Here is a 21,864-nt window from a genome sequence, read left to right on the forward strand (position 1 = left end):
AGTTTGTTTTTCCATCTGTGGGCACCGGGCCTTTCCTGAGCCAAAGTGGATGTCGCTCACCCAGAAAACTCCCATTTCGTCAGAGCGGAAGGACGAAAGCCCTCACTCATTGAGTAGCTGCCTCCTGCCCGCTCTGCCGGGGGCATCTGGGAACGGGTGACTTCTGCAGGTGGGAAACGGAGGCTCTGGGGGTGAGCCCCGTGGGTGCCATCACAGAGCTGGCTGGGGTGAAGTCAGGGAAACCGACCCGGTTCTGGGAGTCTGCGAAGTGAGCTTTTTGCACGTTAACAAGGCTTCCCCGCCGAGGGCCGTGTCCCTGTGGGGAGCTCCAGGGCCCAGGGCCTGGGGATGGACACCCCCTGTGTCCCTCTGAGCTGCGCGGAGAACTGATGTGTTTCATCTCGGGCAGCCCTCCTGGTCGTCAATGGTATGTGGACACGCCTCGCCTACAGAGGCAAACGTGTTTAAAAGAGCTGGGCTGGAGGGGGGAGATGTGGCTAAGGGGCATTACTGGGACAACAGGTGAAATCCGAATAAGGACTGTGGGTTAGGTAATAGCACAGTGCAAATGCCAAATTTCCTGACTTTAACGTATTTTTAACAATTTTTAAATGTTTATTTTTGAGAGAGAGAGAGCAAGCAGGGGAAGGGCAGAGAGAGGGAGACATAAACTCTGAAGCAGCTCCAGGCTCCGAGCTGTCAGCACAGAGCCTGACACGAGGCTTGAACCCACGAACCGTGAGATCATGACCTGAGCCGAAGCCAGATGCTCAACCAGCTGAGCCCCCCAGGTGCCTCTTTAATGTATTTTTTTTAAAGTTTTCTTTATTTATGTTTGAGAGACAGATCATGAGCAGGGGAGGGGCAGAGAGAGAAGGAGACACAGAATCAGAAGGAGGCTCCAGGCTCTGAGTTGTCAGCACAGAGCCCGACATGGGCCTTGAACCCACGAACTGTGAGATCATGACCTGAGTCAAAGTCAGGCGCTCAACTGACTGAGCCACTCAGGTGCCCTAATGTATTTTTCTTAAATGTTTATTTAAAAAATATTTATCTAGGGAGAGATAGAGAGAGAGTGTGTGTGCCCAGGGGAGGGCCAGAGACAGAGGGAGAGAGAATCCCAAGCAGGCTCCACACTCAGCACAGAGACCGAGGTGGGGCTTGATCCCGTGAACCGTGAGATTGTGATCTGGACCGAAATCAAGAGTTGGATGCTCCAGGCGCCCCTACGTTTCTCGACTTTAATAACTGCTAGTCCTTAGTTTCAGGAAGTGCACACGGAAGTACTCAGGGACTCTTTCCGTCATCTGTTGTCCTGTCATGGCGTAGAGGCTTCTGACAGCAGCGACCGGTCATATCTCACGATCCCGCGGGCTGACGGGGGCTGCGTAGCTGGGAGGTGAGCCAGCACGTTCCAGTTGGCCTCCGTCTCGTATCTGGGGGCTGGGCCAGCGGGGGGCTGCCTGGGCTCCATCCTGGCCACGTGGCCGCATCCCATCCAGGAGACTAGTCGGAGTCTCTTTACATTGTGGGCAGGTCACAGGAGGACTCCGGGCTCTTAAGGCCTGAGAACTGGGGTGTCTGGCCCAGGGGTAATGATGCAGGCTCTTCAGGGGCTTAAACTCCAGCAAGCCGTCCCCGCCCACAGCTCTGCACAGGATGAGCCCCCCGGGAAGCCCCCTGAAGAGGAGGATCCCACAGTCCCAGGTTTCCATCTCTTAGGATGAGGCACCTTGCAATCAGTAAGAGGGAGTCCTGGGGCCAGGGGTCTCTTCTGATGCCCCATTCAGGCAAATTTTATGTGCTTGCTGTGACCTCATGGGAGAGAAGGGGTGAGGTTGCTTCTTGGGGTCCCTTTTGTAAGGGCACTAATCCCATTCATGAGCGCTCCACCCCAAGTCCCACCTCCTAATACTGGTGCCTGAGAGGTGAGGATTTCAACCTGTGAATTTTGGGGGGACACAAGCATTTAGACCATGGCACCCTCCAAATTCAGGAATCACCTGATGACTGCTCACTGAGGCCCTGCTCTGCGCCGGGCATAGCACTGGACTGTGGGGATTCACGGACAAGACAGGCCCCCCTGAGGTAAACACAGATGGCCCTCAAGTGAGCAGAGGCAAGGTGCCTTCAGGCAGTGGTGATGTTATTGGGGTCTTATGTCAAAGAGGGAGGGACCTCTTGGAGGAGCTCATGATCAGAGAAGGCCTATGTGAGGAGGTGACATGCGTGGAAGCCAGAATGGTGAGCTGGGGCCAGAGGAAGCACCTTCCAGGCAGAGGGAGCAGCAAGTGCAAAGGCCCTGAGACAGGCCTTGTGTGGCTTGCAAAGAGCAGGGGGAGTGTGGTAGAGATCAAGGTCGCCGAGGTGGCCAGGGGCAATATGTGAGGGCCTGAGAGGGCATTCCAGCCCATCCATCCCAAGAAGTCATGGGAGGCAGAATGGCCTGGTGGTTAGGAATGTGGGCTCGGGGCTGGATGGCCAGTGTTCAAATCCCAGCTGCTCACCAGCCAGGTGACCTTTGCTTAGCATTTCTGTGCCTCAGTATCCCCATTGTGAAATGGGTTGTGTCCTGGGAACAAGAGGAAGGGTCTGGCATGACTTAAAAGGGGTTGTAGGGCTGATCAGAGAAGACACAGGAGTGGGCAAGTGAAGGGAAGGGGCACAGACCCTGGGGGACGATGGTCTTTGTCGAAACCCCAGCCCCCACTTCCTAGTATGTCTCTATGCACCTTGAGGGTAGTAATACCCACCTTGTGCGTTGTGGAGAGGCTGGTGGATTACCACACAATCATTAGAGCAGGGTTTGTAGGTGCTGCTGTTGTCACAACCAAGAAGGGTTGCCTTAGGCCCTGGCATGCCCAGCATGGCCACATGCTGTGAGGTCTTGTCCAGTCACTTAACCTCTCTGAGCATCACATTTCCAGTGGTCATAAAGGCTTAGTAATTCTCCTCTCCCTTGGCCCCAGAGGTGGTGGGGAGGAGCCAGGAGCCTGGGTCAAGGCCTGGGACATAGTAATGGGTCAGTTCCCTGCCCGCTACTGACTGTATGAGCTGTGGGGGCAGAAGCTTCCTCTCTTCATCTCCGTCTGCAGGACCTACTGTCCAGAAAAGTCCAATTTCTTCCACCACAAGAAGAAGCAATGGTACTTAGCTTCTTTCTACAACCCCACATTGGGATTTCCAGCTACTGCCAACCTAAGTAGAGTTATAATAACAAACCAAGGAAAGGAAGAGAAGAGAAAAGAAAAGATTATTTTGGGGACAGATGAAAAGAATAGAACTCAGCCGCTTACCAGTCATGTGCCCTTGGGCAAGTTACTCACCCTCTATGGGGTCAGTTTCCTTATCTGTAAAATGGGTATAATAGGCTTATCAGATATTACCTCTCATCAAATGAGCTGACACTGGTAAAGGACTTAGCATAGTCCCTTCCATATGATGTTCAAAAAAGTAATACTGTAGTTGTTTTATTGTCACCTTCACCATCATTACCATCATCATCATCACCATCATAATCATCACCATCAGTGTCATCATCACCATCACCACCATTACCATCATCATCATCATCACCATCATAATCATCACCATCACTGTCATCATCATCACCATCATCACCACCATCATCATCACTGTCATCACCATCACCATCATCATCATCATCATAATCATCAGCATCACCATTGTCATCATCACCATCATCCACATCATCACCGTCATCACCATTGTCATCATCACCACCACCATCATCACCATCACCATCATCATTTTCACCACCATCACCACAGTCACCATCATCATCACAATCATCACCATCACCATTGTCATCATCATCACTATAATCACCACCATCATCACCATCTTCATCTTCACCACCATTATCATCATCATCACCATCATCATCATCATTACGATCATCATCATCACCATTGTTACCATTATCATCTCCACTATCATTTTTCACCATCATCACATTAGCATCAGCATCTTCATCACAATCATTATCATTGTCACCACCTTCACCATTCCCACCATCAGTGTCATTACCATCATTGTCACTGTCATCATGATCTGTGTCAGCATCATCGGCACCACCACCATCATCGCTGTTACTATCACCACCACCACTGCTACCACCATTACCATCAAATGGGCTGCTGATGTCCCCAGGTGACAAATCTGCTCCGGTGAGTCTGCGAGACGGCGCTACGACTTTAAGCAGATGCCCTGTGGCTTCCGGTAGTTAAAGCCACCAATCTTTCCACTACATATTATCTCAGAAAATCAACTAGAAATTCGCTTTCTTTCCAGGCTGGTTGTCCAGGATTTTCCACTGGCATCTTAGAAGGTTGCCCTTGAAATGTCCTTCAAGGCATGATCCTTGAGGCCGGAACTTAGCCCAAGGACTCTCTGGGAACAGTTTCTGACACTAATGTCTGCTCAGACCCAGCTAACAAAGCACTTTCAAACCAAACAAGGCCCTTGGGAAAAGGGTATTGGGAGGGTATATTCATCTGTTTGGGCTGTTACAGCAAAATGCCGAAGACAAGAGGGCTTGAACAATGGGCATTTATTTCCTCACAGTTTTGGAGGCTCGAAGTCCATGATCAAGGGGCCAGCAGATTTCTCCGAGAGTACTCTTCCTGGCTGGCAGACACCACCTTCTCCCCGCGCCCTCACATGACCTTAGAGGGCCAGGTGGAGAGAGAGCGAGGGAGAGAGAGCGAGCGAGCGAGCTCCGGTGTCTCTTCCTCTCCTTGTGAGGACCCCAGTCCTGTTCGATTAGAGCTCCACCCTGTACCCTCATTTAACCCTGATCACCTCCATCAAGTTCCTATCTGCAAACCCACTAACACTGGGGCAGGGACTTCAACGTGGAAATTGGGGGGACGCAGGTCGTCACGCACAGAGGGGAAGGTACATTTGTGAAGAGGCTGCCCCTTGCCCGGCATGGTATCAGGCACCTCTCCAGACATTGTTTCACTTGAGTGTCAGGAGAACCCTGTGAGGCAGGTAACGGAAAGCCCATTTTCTAGAAGAGGAAACTGGGAATGAGCAGAGTTAAGCAAGTGGCTGGTCTGCACGTGGCTGGTGCCGTCTGGGCTGCTAACGGGTCTGTCTGATTCCAAATACCGTACTTTTCTTTTTAGTATCAGTGGTTCTCAAAGAATGGCCCATGGGCCCGTAGGGGTTCCCTGAGGTCTATGAGGTAAAACCTATGTTCATAGAGATGCTAATACTACGTACTATCCTATATTAATATTACTATAAATACTAAATTGCGTTTCACTGTGTTGGCCTTTTGCTGTGGGCACAGAACCACTGGTGAGCAAACGGCCGATTCCCTAACTGGAACAGAAGTGCCGGCCCCACCGCGTCCTACGAGCAGTTGCATTCTTCACTGATATACATTCAGAACCATTAATTTTATTAAATCTCAGCCCTCACGTACACATGTTTCTAATACCCCATGGGATGAAATGGGCAGTGCACCCCAGGCACCCCCTCTGCAGCCCAAAGTGTGGGTTCAGCCTTGAGGAGAGGAGACAGAACAATTGCTCCGTTGTGAGCTGAGCTAACTGCCTTGTTCATGAAGCATCTTTTTGAGTTCAGAGAGTGATTGGCGGGCGGAGCACGGTCAGGCGGACTTGGACCGGGGGTGTTCTCTGCACCGGATGAAGCGCGCCTCTCATGTCGGGATCAACAGCGCACGCGAGTACTTGCTGCCGGTAAGATCAAAATTCAGAATTTTGGAAAACTGGTGATGCCGTGGTGAGCCTGCTTCCCCCACGCTTAAAGACTTGACGTTGATGGTGAGATTAATGAGGTGAGGTTTTGATGTTGTGTGATGACGTGTGACAAAGCTTGTCATCAGTCCATGAACCAAATGCTGGAGACGCCATGTTTGAAAATCACACGTGGGTCAGAGACCCGTCCGGAGGGGTCACTCCTGGTGGTGAGCACCGAGGGAGGCCTAGAATGGAGGGACAGCTCTGTGCAGACCCAAAGCCGACAGCGTTGTGTGTTCGCTGGACTTCAGGAAAAAAAGAAAAAGGAACAAAGTGCCAGGCAGACCAATGGATTTTATGTAACCAAGAAAAAGAAAGTTCATCAACACTTTTTCAGATTCCACAGAGGGTTCTCAAGCGCTACCACTTGTCAGCTTTTGTGCAGTGCCAGGAAGTGATCCGAAAGGCCGATTAAATCCTCTGTCTTCTAGCTACGGATCCATGAGGCACGGTTTGCCTTCGTGTACTTCAAGCAAGCGATCCACTGCAACAGATTGAGTCTATTAACCCAGACGGTAGAGGGATCTGCGGAAATATGACCCCTCTCTTTTCACTGATTATTTTGAAATTGCAAAGGTGTTATTTATACTAACATGTGAGACATCTGTCATTGTGTTTAATAAATTGATAACGGCTCTAAAGCATTCTCACTTTTAATTTCTAAATGTCAGTAGATATAACATCCACAAACAAAGGCTATTGTGGGGGTCCTCAGTACTTTCTAAGAGAGCAGGGGGGTCCTGAGTCCAAAAATTTGCAAGAACTGCAGCTCGTGGAACTTTACAGCTGAGGACATCAGAGCTCAGAGAGGTTAGGCAGTTTGGCTGAGGTTGCAAAGCCAGAAAATCACCCAACATGGTGGACCCCATGATGCACTGCCCAGAACTCCCACCCCCACCCCCCACCCCTGCCGATGCTAGAAGACAGACCTTGGCCACAAGCCTCTTTGGGGACTTCCTTCGCTGAGGAAAACAGGACCTGGACTTGGGCTTGATAGAGAAGTTCAAGGTCATGTCCCTTTCTAGCATCAGCCTCCATCCAATGCTGACACTTGGGGGCAGGGAGGGGAGGGACTGACGGGAGCACGTTCAGGCTTATGTGGAGCGTGGACGGGATGTGGGACGTGCACAGGGACAGGAGCCTGGGGAGGGACCAGGGCCAGGCCACAGCCAGCCCTGAACAAGCCGAGGAACACAGACCTCTCCTTGGTGGGTCCTGCAGTCCTTCCTGAAGGTCACGGCTGGCTCCCACCTGGGTTTCTGAGAGTTCCGAGTCAAGGACAAGACTGAAGAAGAGGAGCTTTGAGCTTACGATTCTGGTCCTCCTCCCTTCACAAGGACTGCCACCAAGATTGCGTGTCAGAGGGGCGAGCACCATGATCCCATGATTGGAGCCTGTCTCTCCGGGAGGGAGATGCCCACACAGCCATTCTGGATGCATAAGTCCTCTCCAGGACTTCCCAGACCCAGGCTTACGCAGCCCTGCTTGCACACCCCCAGAGATGGTGAGCTCACTACCTACCCGGATGGCTCCCTGCATTTCTGGGGAGCTCTGTCTATTCTTGTGCAGGCTGAGCTCTTCCCTTTACTGAGGGCCTTTCCCATTGTTTCTTGCTTTTATTGCAACCGTCTCCCCTCCCGACTTGCCTTCTTGTTGACTTTCTCTCCTTATCTTTTGCCCTTTTACTCTTCCTGCTGCTCCTTCCCAGCGTCCCAGTCCCCCTCCCTTCTCGCTGTCCCCACAGCGAGCCCCCCGACCTTCCCACGCACCATGTCCTGAGCCCCTGCTGTGCGCAGCTGGGAGGGGAGAGCTGAGACACCGCCTCTAACCTTCCCTCCCCAGAACACTGGGAGCCGCGTCGCAAAATGGACCGGCCATGCGAGCCCAGGCCGGCCTGTGGGTAAGCAACCTCCATCTCACCTCCCCACAGCCGTGGACACAAACGACTTCACCTTAGTGAGCCTCGGTTTCCTGATCTGGAAAGTGGGTATAGAATCATCCACCTCTCCGGCCTGTTGTGAGGACAAAGTGAAAGGGTGTGCGTGAGCCCCAGGCACGTGGTGGGGACTCAGGCCCTGTAGGTCGGGAGCCTGCCGTCCACACTCAGCGAGGCCTGCCGAGCGGCCGTGCGTGCCAGCGCCTGGCAGGGAGACGGCAGGTCGGATTAAGGACATCTGTTAGCAACTTTCCAGTCAACAGAGGTCTGCCCAGCAGTCGGTCCTGCCAGACTCTGGACTTCTCTTAACCGATCCGGACACAGGGAATGGCTGCAGCATAGACCTTGGACGCTCCTTCTGTGACTCCCGCCTCCCAGGTGCCCAGAGAGGGGCCACAGGCCTCCAGGGACACAGCCAGCCTAACCGAAGTGGACGGAGTATGGGCCTGGATCTGCAGGCCACGCTACTGTTTGAGGGCCGGAGTCTGGCCGCCCCTTCTCCTGTGACTCTCGGGGGCTGGGGTCCCTTCCCCACCACCTGCGGGGCGGCACCTGGGCTCTGGTGTCAGACACACCTGGATCGGAGCCCCGGGCTGCCACCTTCTAGTTCTAGTCCCTGGGCATGTGGCGTCAACCCCTCTGAACCTCAGTGGGGCTAAAAAGACGCACAGGCCTTAGAGCTGTTGGGAAGATCAAATCAGATAAGGATGCCAAGCCCTGTACACGTGGCGGTTCAAGAAATGTCATCGTGGTGACTTCTCACTGAGGCCAGTGCCAGGGACAGAGCTGAAAAGGATCAGCCCTTTCGTGGCCACATGAAATGCCAACGTGGGGCAGGCTCTACAAACCATGCCTGGAGGAAAAGGATGGTCGGCAGGGTCCGGCCTGGAGGCGGCCAGACGGGCTGGAGGCCTCACCCCATGGTCACTGGATGAAGAAACAAGACGTCAGCCAGGAAGACCCACTCTCCACCTTCAACTATGTGTCAGGTAGGGAGTGAGCTCCCTGCCGCAGTGGGTGTGCAAATCTGGCTGGGAGAATTGCAGGCAAGGACGTTGTAAAGGGGTCCCTGCAGTGCGTGGGAACTTTGCCTCTGTGATGTTCCGGGTCCTTTCCAACCCCGAGAGCTTCCGATCCAAGGAGAAGCTTTCCCTTCAAACTCCTCCGTCTGTTATGGCCGTCTAATTATTTCTTGGCCGCGTAACAGCCCAATGCGGGTGCCTGGACCTCCCGTCCTCCAGGCCGTGACTCAGGCACTGAGGCTCCTTCCGTCCTGTGGGTCCACCATCCCTGCAGCCTCTGAATTCTTGGCCGGGTCCTCTGCATACGGCTAGACAAGGGGGGGAACGAAAGAGCAGAGGGTTGTACAGAAAGTTTTCATGCATCAACTTTGGAAACGGTGCCCAGGTCTCCCCATTTCCCACTGGCCAGAACGGAGGCCAGGTGCGGCTCAGGAAGAGGAGGAATGTGCATGGTGAGCAGCTCATCAGCCTCTGCCACGGGGAGCAGGCGCTCATTCATTCATTCATTCATTCATGCATTCAGTGAATGCTCCGTGAGCACCTACTGTGCGCCGGGCCCCTGCTGTGGCCCAGATACAGTCCTGTTCCCTAGGAGTCCACAGCCTCACGTCCACAGTCTGGACGCACCGAGCAGCCATTACCATGCGGTCTGGCAAGGATAACGGATGCCCTCGGTCACAGCACCACCGTGGAATGTGGACACGATCTCTTGGGACTGTTTCCTTGTCTGGGAGCACTTGGTTCAAAGGCTGAGACGCGCCCCTCTCTCAGCCCAGCCCAGCACGAGCTAGGTCCTCTGCACATGAGAATGAATCTTTTATTAGTGACTCCGCAGTGCTCACTGCCCCTCTCCCCTCCGCATTTGGAGGTTGGGCCAGGAGATGCTGGGCACCACAGGGCTGTACTGGTGGCATCCCAGGCAGGCAGGGTGGAGGGAGGACCAGCATATGGCTGGGGACGGGGGACACTGGCTGCCTTCAAGTCCTCACTCCTGGTGACCCGAGCAGAGGTGCCCAGCCCGGGCTCTGCTCCCTTCAGTGAAACTCCCCGGGAGGCAGATGTATTTCCTCACTGCTCCGGCACAACAGCCTCTCTGGAGATGATCATTCAGGGAGTTCTTCACTCGTCTTCGGAGGCAAAGCTCCAGGAGGGAAATGCAGGATGGGAAAACTTAGAATCAGAGAGGTTTAGCAACTTTCCTGGGGTCACAGAGCTGGGCGAAAGAGTCAACCTGCTTCATGACCCATCTATGGGCCGTGAGGACAAAACTGACAGCGGAGACCTTAGTTCAGCTCATCCTCCGCCAGCACGTGCATCAGCTGCCTTCTCTGGAAACAAGGACCGTGGCTAAGTCTTCCCTGGAGAGATGCCTGGCGAGAGATCCCAGCCCCAGGCCCAGCGCACAGCGGACATCGGGTCCCCGGGCAACCGTTAGAAGAGACGGTGAGAGTCGCATTCCACCGCTGACTGGGTGTGGCTCATTGGGCAAATCGGGTTTCTTCTCTGTGCCTTGGTTTCTTCAACTGTTAAGTGGGGATGACAAAATAAATAGCTGGTAAATACCATGTAAATGTGATTTGTATTATCTGAGCGTCGACGAGGTTGGCTCCTAATGGTTTGTTGCACGCTTTGGTTTGTCATTACTCTTTGCAGATGGCGAAGAAGAAACTGTCCCAAGCTAGACTTTTGAGTCTTTGCAGAGGCTGGGAAAAGTCCAGTCTTCTTAGCTCTGGGAAGGGTGTTTGAAGGGAAAGAATGAGTCTAGAGGTCAAACTGAGGCCTAGAGAAGAGAAAGGTTTTATCCCGCAGCTCTGGCTCAGAGAGAATCCTAATGCCCAGCTCTGGGTGTTTTATCCCCTCTTTTTATTTCAGAGCACGGCACCAAGTTTTGGCTAATTTTCTCTGAGAGGGAGAAAGAGAGGGTGCAAGTGGGTGAGGGGCAGAGACAGAGACGTGGGGCTCACCCAATATGGGGCTCAAGCTCACCCAATGCGGGACTCAAATTCACGAACCATGAGATCATGACCTGACCCAAAGCCAGATGCTTACCCAACCGAGCCACCGAGGTGCCCAAGTTTAGGCTACTTTGTCTGATGGAAACCTCTAGAAGCTCCAATGACACAGAGCCCAGGCCATGGTTGGAGAGCCTCATTGCTATCTGGCTGTGATGGGTTTTTAAAATTTTTATTTTACATCTTTTATTTATATTTGAGAGGCAGAGCAAAGTGGGGGAGGAGCAGAGAGAGAATGAGACACAGGATCGGAAGCAGGCTCCAGGCTCTGAGCAGTCAGCACAGAGCCCTGTGCGGGGCTCAAACCCACAAACCGTGAGATCATGACCCCAGTCGAAGCTGGACGCTTAACCGACTGAGCCCCCCAGGCGCCCGGGTTTGGTTTCACTCTCTAGCATAGACCCCTCCCTTCCGGCTGCCCTGCGCCCTGCTCAGCTGCTCTCCGACCAAGGTACGGGAGTTCGAGGACTCTGGCCACGCCTTCCTGTGGCCGCAGAGGGTCCAGGACAGGGCCTTGCAGGGGACCAGGCCTTGAACCCCGGGGACTCACCAGTCAGTGAAACAGCTGTGGTTTCTGCCCTCGCCCTCGGGCAGGGGGACAGATACCAAACGGACCATTACAGTCAGACCGTGCGCTGAAGGCTGTGTGCCCCTGAGCCAGTCACGTGGCTCCCTGGAGCCTCAGTCTCTCCCTGTGTAGACGAAGACGGGTGACTCTGTTTCCCAGGACTGACAGGAGGGTGGAGTGAGGCAGGCAGCGACAGCATCGCCCACCTGAGCCCAGGTTCTGGAAAGGGAGATTCCTTCCTGGTTTCCCCTACTTGGAACGTGAAACGCTGCGTCTGGATTCCTGAGGCTCCTCGCAGAGCTGAAGAGGAAGGAGGTAAAAATGGACAGCGGAGCTTGCCCGGTGCCATCCTCGGGCAGGGCTCGCCCAGTCTGACGATCCCCTCAGGCCGGAGGAGAAGCTGGGAGCAAAGCGCCAGCTCACATGCCCCACTGGGCCTGTCTGTTGTGTGAGAATCTATTCATGCACCTCATCAAATGCGATCAGCATCAGAAACACATTCCTAAAAGGACGTGGACTTGGCCTTGGGGTTGCCCTGGAGCGTTTTACAGCTGCAGGCTCGCTGTGCCTCGCTGGCGGGGGACAGCCCTGAGGACGCAGCTCTGTGGTCACCCAGGTGGAGGGTGGCCTCCGTGCCCCCACACGCAGGGGGTGGGGTGCCCGGCTGGAGCCAGATGACCCTGAGCCTCCACTTGCTCATCGTTGCCGGCGGGGACGGTCACATCTTGTGAGCAGTGCTGCTGGTTTGTAACTGAGCCTGAAGGAAACTTCCTGCGAGTTTATAAGAAGGACTTTGTCTCTCGGGGGTACCCGCATTGCTCACGCAGTGCTTAGCACGTAGTAGGTGCTCATTCATGGTTACTGGATCAATGAACGGCTCGACCACAATTTGTTGAATGGGCACTTGGATACCAGTATGTAAGTATGCCCAGCCTTATGGCTCTTCCTTTCTTTTTGTTTCTCTTCCTTCCTTTCTTGGTCTCTGAGACGTTTGGACTCAGAGAGCTTAGATAATGTACCCAGGCTTCCAGGCCTAATTAGAGTCTGCCACTGATGTTTGGACCCGGCGATGTCTGGCCCCATGTGCCTTATACTTTTCATTGTGTCTGGAATTTCTTAGAAGCCTCCTGAAAGTATCAGTTAGGAATGCTTTTGATAGTAGCCCGAGTGACAGAGACAAGTACCCCTCCCACGGGGAGCGGGGAGGGGGGGCCGGCCTGGAGCAGAGGCTGAATGCGGGCGTCCTGAAACCCATCTCTCCCCATCTTTCTGCTCTGTCTTCCTCCGAAGGTTGGCTTTTCGTCTCAACGCATGTCGCTTTATGGTCACACATGGCTGCTGCAGCGCTGCCAGGCAGCGCGACTGAGTTCAAGGTAGGAGGAGGGAAGAAAGGAGGGGGAGGGGCATTTCCTGAAGGGGTTTCTCCGTCTTATCACCAAAGGAGAAGAGGATGCAGGGCAGACATCTCCGAAGACTTCCCTGTGAGCCTCCCTGGCTGGACTGGGCACCTGGTCCACCCCACAGGGCGGAAGGGAGCCTCCAGCAACGGCGGCCGGGCGGCCAGCACCGGCGCTGATCGGTCATGGTCTCGTGGGCACGGACTCGCTGCCTTGGACAAAATCAAAGTTGGGATGGTGGAGGGTGCCGGGGACGGTGCCGCCACGCCTCTGGCGGGAGCCCAGGCTTAGGGACAGGCTCCCGACTCCCGGCACTCCTCAAGGACAGGCACGGGGTGTTATCTGGAGCACCGACTCAGAAGTAATCGAGCACAGGGCAGGGTTTCCCAAAGGCTGTCGCACTGGGAGAGATGATTTGCTGCCCGATGCTGACGCAGCGATCCGCAGCCCAGGGACCGAGACGTCCCCTCTTCAGTGGCTTTCAGTGCTTCCGATTACATCTCTAAGGAGCAATAAATAAACATGATGAGGGATCCTTGATTGTGTCCTGGATTCGAAAAGAAAAAAGACTCCAAAGGACGTCAGTGGGTTAATTGGGGGGAAATTTGAATGTGGTTATAAATTAGATAATAGGATTAAATCAATACTGGGTGTCCTGAGTGCAATCATTATCGTGGTTATGTGAGGGAAGGTCCCCGGCCAGAAGACACGCGCAGAAGCGGTCACAAGTGTCGTGATGTCCGCAGACCGTTCACGAAAACGTGTCTGCACATGTGTGCATCTCACACACACACACACACACACACACACGACCATGTATGTGCACACATGGATCTATGTATATCCAACTATAACCACATATGTATATAGATATATATCTAGGTATACAAATACACGTACATGCATGTCCATGAACATTCCTTCTATATACCGAGAGAGAGCGAGAGAGCAAACATGGAAGACGCTCACATCTGGTGAATCCAGACTGAATATTTTTTTTTAACATTTATATTTTGAGAGACAAAGAGCGTGGGTAGAGAAGGGGCAGAGAGAGGGAGACACAGAATCTGAAGCAGGCTCCAGGCTCTGAGCTGTTAGCACAGGGCCCGATGTGGGGCTCGAACTCAGGAACTGTGAGATCATGAGGTGAGCTGAAGTTGGATGCTTTACCGACTGAGCCCCCCAGGCACCCCAAATCCAGATTCTAAATCAAGGGCACATGGATGTTTCTTCGAGCAACTTTTCAGTAGGTTTGAAATTTGTCAAAATAAAACATCAGGAAAATAATACAACTTAAAAAAAATTTTTTTAACATTTTGTTTATTATTAAGAGACAGAGAGAGTCAGAACATGAGCATGGGAGGGGCAGAGAGAGAGGGAGACACAGAATCTGAAGCAGCTCCAGGCTCTGAGCTGTCAGCACAGAGCCCAACACGGGGCTCAAACCCATGAACTGTGAGATGGTGACCTGGGCTGACGTCTGATGCTCAACCAACTGAGCCACCCGGGTGCCCCAATAATACAACTTTTTAAAGAGAGGAAATTTCAAGAGAAACAGTGAATAGATACATAAAGCGTCAACATGTGTTCTCGCAACAGACACAATCTGGCCCGCAGTCTGCAAAGCCCGGTCTGGGGACACTGATGTCAGGGGAGAGGGCGTGGCCAGCCTCAGCTTCCCCAAGCTTGAAGTCCCTCCCGTGTAAAACGGGGCCGGGTTTCACGCCGTCCTGGGGAGGCTGGTCCTGGCCCCGGGGCTGTGGTGAGAAGCACACGGGGCTAACGCAGGTGGGGCTCTGGGCGCAGAGCCCGGGTGCAAGGGAGGCGCGCTGTGGTGTGCGGCCCAGTAAGTTCCCCTGCGCACAGTAGGTCTGCTGAGAGAGGGCTGGAGCTGGGTCAGCAGGCTCTGGTTTCTTCCTCCCTCTCTTGGCCTGGGAGGCCCTCCTGGGTAGCGTGTCTGAAGGCTGAAACCAGAAACAGACACGCTCACTCAACACAGACACATACACAGACACACAGACACACAGACACATGCACAGATACACACAGACACACACACACAGACACACAAAGACACACACACATGCACATACACACAGACAGACACATAGACAGACACGGACACAGGCACATAGACACACACAGACACACACGCAGATACACACAGACACACACTTACACACACACCCACATAGACACACACACGCACAGACACACACTAGCGTACACACACACACAGACATACACAGACACACACACACAAAGACACACACACAGACACACACACAGACACACACACACACACACACACACACACAGCCTTCATCTAGTCATCATTATTCTGGCGACTCGGCCCAGAGATCTGTGATTTGTGCGGGAGCCGGCAGGACGAGGCGGCCAGCCCCCTGTGCGTTGGGACGCAGCTAATGCCATTTTCCGGTCCCTGTACCCGCCCCCCGCGCCTGGAGGCTGGCAGCCCCGAGGGGCTGGGCAGCGTGGAGCAAACGCTCCCGGCCATCAGCACTGTGGGCAGCGCCTCCGAGTCCCCGCTGCTGCCACAGGCTCCGCTGTGGGCCCTGCTAATCCCATTACCCACAGATGAAGATGTAATCACAGCCTTTTCAAAGGGCCCCAGAGACTGATCCCTCTTTGGAAAGGGAAAAGAAAGTGCAATTGTCGGAGCCACTGACTTCTGAGGCTCCGCTGGGGGAAGGGGACAGTGTCTCAGGGGGCGGGGGCAGCCTGAGCGTGGGGAGGGGTGGGGTGCGCAAAGGACCGCGGCCCCCCAGCTCCCACGCCGGCTTGCACTGGGACCTTGGCTGGACGGCCACAACTCTGCCCCTCGGCTGTGCAGCTTCCAAAGGCTGTAAGAGATGCCGTGTGACACGTCACCGAGCAGCTGTGCGGAAGGGGACTAGGAGCAGTGACAGCACACAGAGGCGAGGGCATGTTGGTGTTAGCGCTGTGTCACATTAGTGGTAGTGAGCTTTCCTGAGCACTCACTACACTTGACCCTTGAACGGGGCAAGGGTTAGGGACCCTGAACCCCCTTCTGGTCAAAAATCAGTGTATAACTACTGACTCTGCAAAACCCTAACTACTCATAGCCTACTTTTGACTGGAAGCCTTACCAATATCGGAAAAAGTCGATTAACATGTGTTTTGTTTGTTATGGGTGTTATATACTGTCTTCTTGCAGTAAAGTAAGTTAGAGAATAGAAAATGCTAATAGGAAAATCATGCAGAGGGCGCCTGGGTAGCTCAGTCCGTTAAGCATCTGACTCTTGGTTTCGGTTCTGATCATGGTCTCACGGTTTGTGAGTCTGACCCCCACGTTGGGCTCTGTGCTGACAGTGTGGAATCTGCTTGGGACTCTCTCTCTCTCTGTCTCTCTGTCTCTCTCTGCCCCTCCCCTGTTCACGAGTGTTCATGCTCTTTCTCTCACAAATAAATAAATAAGGACGCCTTCATGTATTAGTCAGTTAAGTGTCCAACTTCAGCTCAAGTTGTGCGATCTCACGGTTCGTGAGTTCGAGCCTCGCATCGGGCTCTGTGCTGACAGCTCAGCCTGGAGCCTGCTCCCAATTCTGTGTCTCCCTCTGTCTGCCCCTTCCCCCTCTCAAAAGGAAGTAAACATTAAAAAAATATCTAAATGAATAAACAGACCTAAAAAAAGAAAGCACACTTACATAAGTGTACTACATTTATCACAAAAAATCCACGCGTAAGCAGCCGCACACAATTCGAACACGTGTTGCTCGAAGGTCAAGCGTGCACACCAGGCATCTTTCTGAGGCTGCTGCCATTTGACAGAGGAGGAAACACAAGCACCTAGAGGTCCGGAGACTCGTCCAAAGTCACGCGGCTGGAGAGAGGGGCTGATTTCAATGGCCAGGCGGCCAGGAAGGGAACACAAGGCTCTCATCGGCTCGCGCTCTTGCTGCTTGAGCAGAAGCCTTGGTGTCTGGCTAGTGGCCAAGAGTCAACCTCGCTTTGCACAAAGAATAGGCTCCTCCTAATAGAAAGCTGTGAGGTTCAAAGAGGGTGAGTGGGTTTTCCGTGCCCTGGAGCGGAAGGGGTGGAGACGGGGTCAGCGGGTCCTCGGCTCCCAGGCCTGAGGTCCACGTGAGCCTCACCGCTCCGGACGAAGCACGGTGACCATCACCATTGACGCTGTGCAGACCACTGTCTCCTGTGGGTTCAAGACAATAATTGGTCGCTATTTAGCCACCGGCTCTCTGGGGAAAACCCCTGCTCAGTAGGGTTTGCCGGTTTCCAGGTATAAACACATCCGCCCCCGCTGAGCTCACTCAGGCCGTGACGCACTATTGCCAGCAGGGTGTTGGGAAGAGACACACAGGACGGGGTCTCGTGAGTGGCTCCTGCATAGCTGTAACTAGTAACTCACAGCAGTCTGATGTGTGTGTGTGTGTGTGTGTGTGTGTGTGTGTGTGAACTATTATTATGTCACTTGTATAGGCTTGGGAGCTAAGGCACAGAGAGGTGGTGATGGGTGCTTCCCTAGGTCACCTCCCAAGTAAACCCTGTCCCTGCAGTCCTGGTCTCAGGGACGGCTTCTGGGAACCCCGATGGAGATTCTAGCTTCGGAGTGCAGGTCCGTGTTCCACATCCTCTCCAGAGTTCCCAGGGCCAAGCCCACCTGCAACCAGGTCATGATTCACTCAAGGACCCCACACACAGTATTAGCACCTAAGGGGCCAGTAAACATTTGAAGAGTTGGGCTGAGTGCTTGAATTTCAGTTGAATCAATGGCCTTGTCCAAGGTCACACGGGGAACCAAGAGCAGAGGAAACCGGAACTCAGGGCCCTTGGCTCTGGGGGGGCCATCCCTTGAGAATTAACTTCGGTGTGAATTCTGAGGTTCTTAGCAGATCTGAGAAAGGAGATGGGCTGCTCTGTGAGTCGCTGGGAGGGAGACAGAGGGGCTGCGGGTCACACTCTGCATTGTCAGCGCCCCTTTCTCCCTTTCTTTCATTATCACCATCTGGAGAAGTGTGATCCAGAACCTTCTGTGTGCTGGGCACTAGGCAAGACCAAAAGCACCCAGGAGACCTGAGAAGTGCTTTACGGTTTTCAGGGTTTTTTCTCGTGCACAATGTCAGCGTTTCCTAAGGTCTGGTAGCATTCCACTGTGGGCATCAAGGGTCACAAACCTTTTTAAATGTTAATAGGGGGTGCCTGGTTGGCTCAACAGGTTAAGCCTCCAACTCTTGATCTTGGCTCAGGTCACAATCTCACGGTTTAGAGTTTGAGCTCCACGTCGGGCTCTGTGAAGACAGCGCAGGGCCTCCTTGGGATTCGCTCTCTCCCTCTCTGTCTGCCCCTCTCCGGCTTGGCGTGCTCTCTCTTTATCTCAAAATAAATAAATAATCATTAAAAAAATAAAATGTTAATACTTAGGCATTGATGTTAATATGTATTCGATACTGGTTCTAGAACACCATATTAGTTCAAAATAGGTTTCACTGCAGTCAAGAATTAACAAACCATGGCTCAACAAGAAAAACATGTACTTCTCCATTAGTAAAAGTCAAAGGCTTGCATGGCACCCCACAGGATCGAGGCCCCCACCTCCCTCCATCTTTTTACTCTGCTATGCAGGAGTTTCAGTCTCAAAGTCACCTCCAGGTCTAATTTAGCTGCCACAGCTCCAGCCATCGCGTCTGCATTCCAGGCAGGAAGCAGCATAGGAAAGGAAAAAGATACATTTGTCTCTTTAAACTCACACCTTCTGCTTATATCCCATTGGCCAGGACAAGGTACAAACCACATCCAGCTGGAAGAGGGGCCAGATCAGTGCGGGTTTATTCTAAGCAGCCCACGGCCAGGCAAAGAGCTCAGGGGGGTTCTACAGGGAAGAGCCACTTTTGTGAAAGAGACATTGGTCATTGCCACACATGCACCCAAACTGCGATTTCATCAATATTATTGCTTAGGATGAGATTAGAGTTTTTAAAAGGTGAGGCAGTTGAAAGAAAATTGTTAAGTTAATGAAGTCCAGGTGGCATGTGGGTGTGGTAACACTCAGGGAGCTGGTAAGAAGTGGTAGAATGTGGAGCAGCCTGCAGTGATGCTGTCCGGGCTCGGCCAGGACCTGGCGGTCCCTGAGGTGTGTCACTCCCCTTCTCTTTCATTCATTCATTTTTTAAAAATTTATTTATTTTGAGAGAGAGAGAGAGCGAGCAAGCGGGCTGGGGAGGGACAGAATGAGAGGGAGAGAGACGGAATCCCGAGCAGTCTCCACACTGTCAGTGCAGAGCCGGACGTGGGGCTCGAACTCACGAACCTCGAGATCATGACCTGAGCTGAGACCAAGAGCCGGATGCTGAACTAACTGAGCCCAGGTGTGTCTTCCCTCCTCTTTCGAAGGAGGAGAGACCAGGCTCGGAGCCCCTGCCGGCAAACCCAGGCTTGCGCTCCCCTTTCCCGGCCTCAGGCGGCCAGTCCCTGGCTGGGCTTCTCCCCAGCAGTCCGTCTGTCCTGCCGGCCCATCCCCCACCACAGAGGCTGCAAAGACGGGGCACACACTTGCCCAGCTCCCTGGCAGCTCCAAGAGGCCTGAGGCCAAGTCCTGGCCAATGAGATGTAAACAGTAAGGCATAAGACAAGGCTGCGCCGACCTCTGGGACTGTCACCGACCTGGACTTGACGGTGGGGCCCGCTGGTTTCAGCACCACCCCTGCCCTGGAGAGCTCCGACAGCCTGGAAAGAACCAAGTCCAGTAGCTTGGACCTTGAATGGTCAAAAACAAATGAGTGCCCAGGGTAGCGCCTGACTCATGGGTGGCACTGTGTAAATATTTATTGTGAAGACGAGTGCACTCCATCTGTATTCTGTCGTTCATTACGTGTGTTTAGCGTGTGGAAGGACGGAGACCGTGCCTGGCCATGGAAAGTGACTCAATAGCGTTAGTTGCAACTATTATGATTATCATAGCACAGGGACTGTTGTCACGTATTCATTCAACAAACATCCAGTGGACACCCCTGTGTGCCGGGCACTGTCTTGGCCCTGCAAAAGGCAGAGTCTGCCCCCGGCCTCAAAACAATCCGCCCCGCACTTATCTAGGTAGTGTTGTGGCACGAGGCAGGTGTGGTGGGAGCCCCAGGCGGGGGAAGAGACCTCACCTGGGGTCCCCAAGGAGCAGCTGTCCTGAGCTGAGGCCTCGGGCACCAGCCAGAGTCAGCCCAGCGCAGGGCAGGGGAAGCTCAGCAGACTGAGCGCGAAGGCCGGCTCAGGGGGGCTCGGCTCCCAGCCCCCAGTTTGGGACGGGGCCAGACTGGCTCCGAGTGGGCCAGGCGCTCGCAGATGCCTGCACACTGAAGGCTGGGTAAGTGCTGTCTGGCGGCCTCCCTGACCCCCCCCCGGGCATCCCCTTTATGTGGCAGCTGTCCCCCATGCCGAGGCCCTCGGGATCCAGTTTCTGTGGAGCTGACTTGCAGAACTCAGCATATTGTCCTGAAACAGCAGGTTCTGGGAAGGGCTCAGTGAAGTCGTGGCCTGTGCCTCTCTGTATCCACCTTGAAAAGAATCCCATCGCATCCATAGATGGCACCCATTATACACCAGCATCCAAGGCTCTTAGCTGGCTCGGCTTAATTAATGGTTTGAAGAACACGCATGGCTAGCCTGAGGCTCCAAGAGACGGGCGGGGGCTGGGGAATAATGGGAGGCTATTACGGGGATGGGCGGTGTGGCTATGGCAGGGGTGTGACGCCTTTGGGGTGTGGCCACTTGAGGAGGAACGGAAACCTGCTGAATGAGAAAATCCAGATTTGTCCCTCATCTTGCTTACACACCAGCTTCTCTCCTGCTGGTTAAGTCAGAAAATGCAGCTTGGGGGGGGGGGGGGGCGCCTGGGTGGCTCAGTCAGTCAAGCGTCCGACTTCGACTCAGGTCATGATCTGGCGGTTCATGGGTTCAAGCCCCGTGTTGGGCTCTGTGCTGACAGCTCGGAGCGTGGAACCTGCTTCTGATTCTGCGTCTCCTTCTCTCTCTGCCTCTCTCCTGCTCATGATCTCTCTCTCTGTCTCAAAAATAAAAAAAACATTAAAGAAAAAGAAAAGAAAAGAAAATGCAGATGGAGACACACCCTCTACTGCCTCTTCATTAAATCTGGAAAACAGGCCCCCGTTGCTTTCCTGTCCTGAGGATCCTTTGACAGAGGTCCCTGCCAATCGGACCCATCTTGTCGCTGATAGTTTTGAGAGTCTTCCACCAATTTTTGCTCCCAGGAACCTCTCAAGATTTCTCCAAGTGCTCTCTGGGGTTTCTAAGATAATTTAATGCAACCTCTGTGACCACTGCGTGGGAATTTTACTAGGACACCTTAAGAGTTAGTTTTTTTAAATGTTTTATTTATTTTTGATACAAGCAGACACAGAGCATGAGCGGGGAGGGGCAGAGAGAGAGGGAGACACAGAATCTGAAGCAGCTCCAGGCTCTGAGTTGTCAGCACAGAACCTGATGTAAGGCTCAAACCCACAAACTGTGAGATCATGACCTGAGCCAAAGTCAGATGCTCAACTGAGTCAGCCACTCAGGTGCCCCAACCACTTTACATTCTTTTTAAACCTCACATCAATCCTATAAAGTAAGAACTCCATACTACAGTTTTTAATCTCTTCTAATTCATAGATATGCAAACTGAAGCCACCAGAGATTTGATCAAGACCTCATGGCTGTTAAACAGCAGAATCAGCTTCCAACCCATAACTGATCTACTTCCCAGCCTTCTCTTGGGCACCACACCGCATTGTCCCTTATACCATTTGCTGCCTTAATCTTCAGACCCCAAAGAGACTTCTCCAATGTATCGTGCAAAGGAAGAAAACCAGAACTGTCATAGCAAAGACCTTCTGAGGCTCCCTGATGTTTTTACCCCATGAATGCCTCCTTCTTCCATTCTGCCCACGCCTTCATCCTTGCAGTATGACTTGCTTCTCTTGTTTGCTTATTCCTGCCCCAGGATCCCTACCATTTGCCCTATGTAGTTCATCCTGCATGTACTGCCGGGTGATCTTCTGCAAACCCCCTACAGTGGTCACAATATTCTTATGCTTGAAAACATCCAGTGGTTAAGAGACTAAGCTAAACTCTTGAAAGCCTTTAGTCCA

General features: G+C 53.2%; 2 long non-coding RNA genes across 2 annotated transcripts; both read left to right on the forward strand.

The window, feature by feature from the left end:
- Positions 1-4,102: 4,102 nt before the first annotated feature.
- LOC115286255 lies at positions 4,103-6,433 on the forward strand. The gene is made up of 2 exons (XR_003905964.1): positions 4,103-4,190; positions 5,617-6,433. It is a non-coding gene; the product is annotated as an uncharacterized LOC115286255 (long non-coding RNA).
- A 10,792-nt stretch (positions 6,434-17,225) lies between these two features.
- Positions 17,226-21,652, forward strand: LOC115286263. Its single transcript, XR_003905965.1, has 2 exons — positions 17,226-17,397; positions 21,386-21,652. It is a non-coding gene; the product is annotated as an uncharacterized LOC115286263 (long non-coding RNA).
- Positions 21,653-21,864: the final 212 nt, after the last annotated feature.

The sequence above is a fragment of the Suricata suricatta genome, chromosome 1 (genome assembly GCF_006229205.1).
Source record: "Suricata suricatta isolate VVHF042 chromosome 1, meerkat_22Aug2017_6uvM2_HiC, whole genome shotgun sequence".
Classification (NCBI taxonomy): domain Eukaryota; kingdom Metazoa; phylum Chordata; class Mammalia; order Carnivora; family Herpestidae; genus Suricata; species Suricata suricatta.